Genomic DNA, 5280 nt, shown 5'->3' with positions numbered 1-5280 from the left:
CCCATTTTGCCCTGGCCATGTAAGGAAACTACATGAATCCATGTCTGTACAAACACAGCGATTGTTGAGATGACTTGTTTGGAAACCTTTACAGATAAACAGTTTAAATGCAGTGCATTTTACATATAGTTTAGATGCAAATTTGAATGCAGCTATTCTTTCAATTTTTTTATTTATTTTTTTACATTTTTCAATTCTAACTTCAATTTCTACAGTTTCAAAAAATATTTAAAAAAGGTTATTATTATTATTATTATTATTATTATTATTATTATTATTATTATTATTATTATTATTATTATTATTATTATTATTATTATGCTTTTGTTTGCGTTATATGAACCATAGGAACGCTTTAGGAAGATGCAGTACCAAACTTCCCCACCAGAGGCCGTTGTGTAACCATGTATTTAATCCTGTTAGTTTAGTATCCTGCCGTCAAATTTGGAAATAATGCCGGTCAATCCGGTATAGTTTAGTGTAAAAACTTTTTTTTAAAAGATCTCCATTCTCCAATGTAAGAAAAACTGAATAACTGTCCATGGCTTGGAAATAGGTTAATGAGCAATAGTATTTCATTAGTGACTGCACTGAACCCTGAAACATTTTAATATTCTATCCAGTTCATGCGACTTGAGCAGTCACTCCACGAAATGTGTAGTAGCCTACTATCGTGGTGTTTTGGATGGACCTGGAGGAATTGGCTCACATGAATAGAATACTACTGAAATCAATGAAGCGTTTGAAGGCTCATGCTTTTGAGAACTTCCTGGAAACTTGACATCACTGAATAAAAATGTCTCTTTTAGCTTGAATTGTAATTTTCAGAACTACTTGACAATCTAAATATTCTACCAAAATGTTTCATTTAATTATGATGTGAATTTTTATATAGACATTTTAAGGAAAAGAAGGCAATCATCAAGTGAAAGGAGGTCCCAGACTGCAGAGAAACGGCATAGGGTAAATAACTGTGTGATCCTTTGACTATTTTTATTTTAAGTAATCCCCCAAACAAGCATCATGTTTGACTGTGTAGTTTTAAATAATTATCGCATAACATAGATGGCTGAATATTGACACATTTTCTTCCTGCTGTAGATACATCCACACAAACTTATCTCATGGTCTCTGACTAAGACACACAACTTATTTCTTTACCATCATTTGAGTGATTACTCTAATAGCAGCTGACGTTTTCGTTCTGATCCAGATTTTGAACAGTCTCCTCAGAAACAGAAAAGTGAGACAGATATCGTGTCTCACTTTTATTTTCAACAAAAATATAAAGAAAATAAGTTCGTTTTTGGGACTTACTGGTAGAAGATTTGCACAATCGGTTCCTGTTCCAAGAGCTCTTTTTTTTTTTATTCCTGTCTTCACATTCAAACAAGGATCAACAGCAGGAATGAGAGACTGTTTTGTATTGGTTTGTGGAAGCAGGTGATCCTTTAATGATTTTTTTTTTTTTACAGTACATAACGTAGGCCACTCCTTAGATCCTCTAACAAAGCACACAAACACACACACACTCACACACACACACAGGCATGTTCAGAGGTCACTCTGACAGGCTTTGTTCTAGGAACTGATAAAACCTTACAGTCAGACTCAAGGCTGTTGATAATGTGTGCTTCTGAGGAACTGAACAGTAAAAACATTTCGTTATCTTCTGAGGTTTCCGCCTCAGTTCTCAGGCCCCTCACACCGTCACCTCCTCACTCTGTGGTTTCACATTCATCTCTGCAGAGGAAAAAAGTACAGAAAGTCATTTGTTTTGGGTTTTGTCAATGAATTTATCTCCCAAACAATTACCTGACCTGATTTAAAAAGAACAGTCTATTATTTTAAATGTATGTACAGTGTAAAATATTTTTACAACAATATTAATGGGTGTGATTACTAGTTACATAGCTAGTTATTAAGTTAGTTTTTTTTTTTTTTTTACAAATTATTTTTTCATAAAATGTAAAAATAAATAAATAAGTAAGCTTATCATTATTACCAATGCACGCCCAGGCAGTTTAGTGAATTATTTATGGCTCTCAGAGATTTTTTGTAAAGATTAAAAGCAAGGAGTTTTTTAATATCACTAAAATGTAATTTAAAAACCAAAAACTATTGATGAGTACTTCGAATATCAACAAAGGTAGAATATACTGAAAAAAATAATTTACTATACCTGGGGTATACTGTACATTGTAAGTATTTCTTCACTGTGGAAACTAGTTTGTGTCGTAGCTTAAACACAGAACTTGGAAAGGTTAGGTCTAGGCAGTAATTACAAAGTGGTTCAAATGAATAATGACTGCCTTTCTATCATTTAAGTTTGAATTATAAAACATCTGGCTTTTAAACAAACCACGTTGATGGAGAAAGTTTTGAAAAGGAGAATATTTTCTCACTGTACAGTATTTTGTTCCAATTTAGGTTAATCCAAACAGTTTTTATGTTTCCTCTCTCCTTATACAAGCTAATATCCCTAAAAGTGGCCACACTGTAGAGATAATTTTATAAACGTGTTATGATACGGAAGTCCTTAACGTACTTAATTTAATTATAAAAAGACAACATTTTAAAACTTTAAACTGAGAATTAAATAATACAATTATATGCATGTGTTGTTGTTAGGACTTAGATTAGGTTAGTACAACCTTGGAGGATCAAAAACACTATGATATATTGCACCACGCCATCAGAAAGGATGCTTCATCAAATGAAAAACATATTAGAGTTTTGTGGCAGTAAAGTATCTAAAGTCCCCAGTTGTAGCCTGCATGTCAACTGGATCCCATACGAGACGTCTCCAAGCCATAGCTCCGTTTGTTGTGCCAGCTATCACAAAGGTAATGAATACTTCCTTGCTTCCATCTGCTCAATCATTAAATGAATTGAATAAGTTGTATTCAGTATTCTGTAGAAGAAACTTTAGCAGTAGGCAACAGGTTATTGCTGGTGTCCCTTTTTGACCCATCTTTTTTGTCTCTTCCTATCATGCAGAACCCAGCAGTCCTTAGACCATTTACCCATTAAAGGAAGGTGCTCTGGGTTTAGGTTGGTGTGAGATGGGTTAGTGAAACCTTACTGATGATGTGTTGTTTCTGCTACTGGAGTTATTGAAACAGTAGCGTTTAGTGTGACCAGTTTCTTGTATTGTTGTGGAGGAATTATGGCCCACTTTTCTTTTCTGAGATATATTCTAAGTGAATTATTTTTACTTTGTCGATGCATGCTCGAACATGAGTTAAAACCAGATTATGAAAAAAGAGAAAAGAAACATGTTCCAAAAAACAGCTGCCTTCTTAGGTTCTGAGAAATTTAAGACGGATTAAAGCAAAGTGGAAACATGTCCTCAGGTCTGATCAGTCAAAATTGTAAACTTTTAATGTGCTGGAACTTCTGAGCTAAAGTTGCAAGGAATTATTTGGTTTCTTTGCTTTCCTGCAAACTCAGAGATCAGAAGGAGAGACATGAAGATATCAGCTTCAGTAGTTCACATGACATAGCGAACTTGCACATCTGACAAGACATTATAAATGCTGACTGTCCTGTGCAGATTTTACAGGAACAGATGGAGCCAGATAATGTTATATCATGTTGTACCGGTGATAGATAACATATTATTGCAGCAAGCATTTGTGCAAATGGAATTAATAATTAAAACAAAAACCCGGTTGATTTTGTTTGCATGTTTTAACATCCGTACCATTCCAGTGTGGATATTCCTCTTTGATCATCCCGGTGAGTGTGAAGAGGGTGAAGACCAGGATGGAAAACACAATCGTCAACAGCTCAAGCTCCGTTGTTAGAGAAACCATCTCTCTTAAATCCACTGCCAGATCTGTACAGTGGAAGTAAAATCATTTAAAAAAAAAAAAGAAAAAAAAAAAAAAACTTGCTTCACAAAGATCAGATATCATCACACACTTAAACAAAATCAGAATTAAAAACTCACCCAGTCTGTTACAGGAGCGTTTACACACCAGCTATCACACAACAGTGTCATGTACCATGACACACACTGTGTTTGATGTGTGTGCCTGTCTCTCTCTCTTTTTCATCTTTCTACTCTATTCACAGTTACGGGGAGGAAGAAACTGAGAGAGGGCTGACTTATTTATCTTCTCTTGCATTTAGATGAGCTCAAGTTAACTCTAATTATAAATAGGCCGTGTGTGTTTTTGTGTGTGTGAGAATGAGAATTGAGAATTAGAAAGAAACAGAAGTCTCCACTCAAAACAGTTACTTTGTTGTTTGCTGCAAGAAATCCTGTGATATGATCTGATGACTATTCTTTGCAATAGAACTTGTTTGTGAAAACTCCTATTGATTTATGTACACCATCATACATACGCACATATCCTCCCAGTAAATGTTAAAGAACTAACTACGCTTGCCACAAAAATCTATCATAAAAAAAGTGTTCTCTGAGTTCCTCATTTTGTTTGTGTTAAATGGCATTGGCATGATGTTTAAGTTCAGATGCTTGTTTGCATGTGTGAAAAGGATGTGGGAGGGCGAGGAAATCTAGGACAGCTATCTGACCACTTCTCTTAGTGGTGGCTTACAGAACTAAAGTTGTTGCTGGAAACAAAGGGTCTTTGCAAGTACTCAGCCCATACTCCTCAGCTCTCATTAAAAAAGCCTAACTAAAGTCAACGTAACATGATTACTATACTTTTGATATGATTTATGGTGTTTATTTCTGGTGAACTCTGCATAAGAAGTGTCAGCGTGACATGGATTTCAGGAAATCCAACAGGTATGAGATAAGAATGGAGACACAGTTTGACGCATTTGATGCCAATTTAAATAACATGAAAATCAAAGTGAACATGAAGGTAATTTTAAATATAGAAGAGTACTTTTAAATTAGCATATACTTTTTCCATTTATATCAATCGTAAGCCTCATGACCTGAGACACTTTAAAATAGGATTACACCCTGACCACACACACACGCACACTACTGTGGCTGTTTATGGTTTTGGTTTGTTTTTCACATCATGTCAAGTGTCAACTGAGACGAGTAAAGTGCCTTTATTTCTGCTTTAACATGACAGAGTAAAGGAGCTGGCTTCACTTGTATTAACACATCATTTCACACCAGATTGAGTGAGCACTGTACATGTGCACAAGTTGTGTAAGCTTATTAGCTACACCACTGGTCAGAAGAGGAGATTGGGGTTAGTCTAAGCCCTAATCCTCGTGGACCTTGTGCTTCTTATACAGCAAGTGCAAAATCCTGGCTCCACCCCCCCAGGACAGATCCACACATAC

General features: G+C 35.3%; 1 long non-coding RNA gene across 1 annotated transcript; it reads right to left on the bottom strand.

The window, feature by feature from the left end:
• Nucleotides 1-1321: 1321 nt before the first annotated feature.
• Nucleotides 1322-4047, bottom strand: LOC133451609 (uncharacterized). The gene is made up of 3 exons (XR_009783174.1): nt 3956-4047; nt 3707-3841; nt 1322-1743 (listed from the first exon to the last, which is right to left on the bottom strand). It is a non-coding gene; the product is annotated as an uncharacterized LOC133451609 (long non-coding RNA).
• Nucleotides 4048-5280: the final 1233 nt, after the last annotated feature.

The sequence above is a fragment of the Cololabis saira genome, chromosome 1 (assembly GCF_033807715.1).
Source record: "Cololabis saira isolate AMF1-May2022 chromosome 1, fColSai1.1, whole genome shotgun sequence".
NCBI classification, from domain to species: Eukaryota; Metazoa; Chordata; class Actinopteri; order Beloniformes; family Belonidae; genus Cololabis; species Cololabis saira.
The sequence above is the reverse complement of the archived record's forward strand: the minus strand, read 5'-3'. Positions and strand labels throughout refer to the sequence as shown.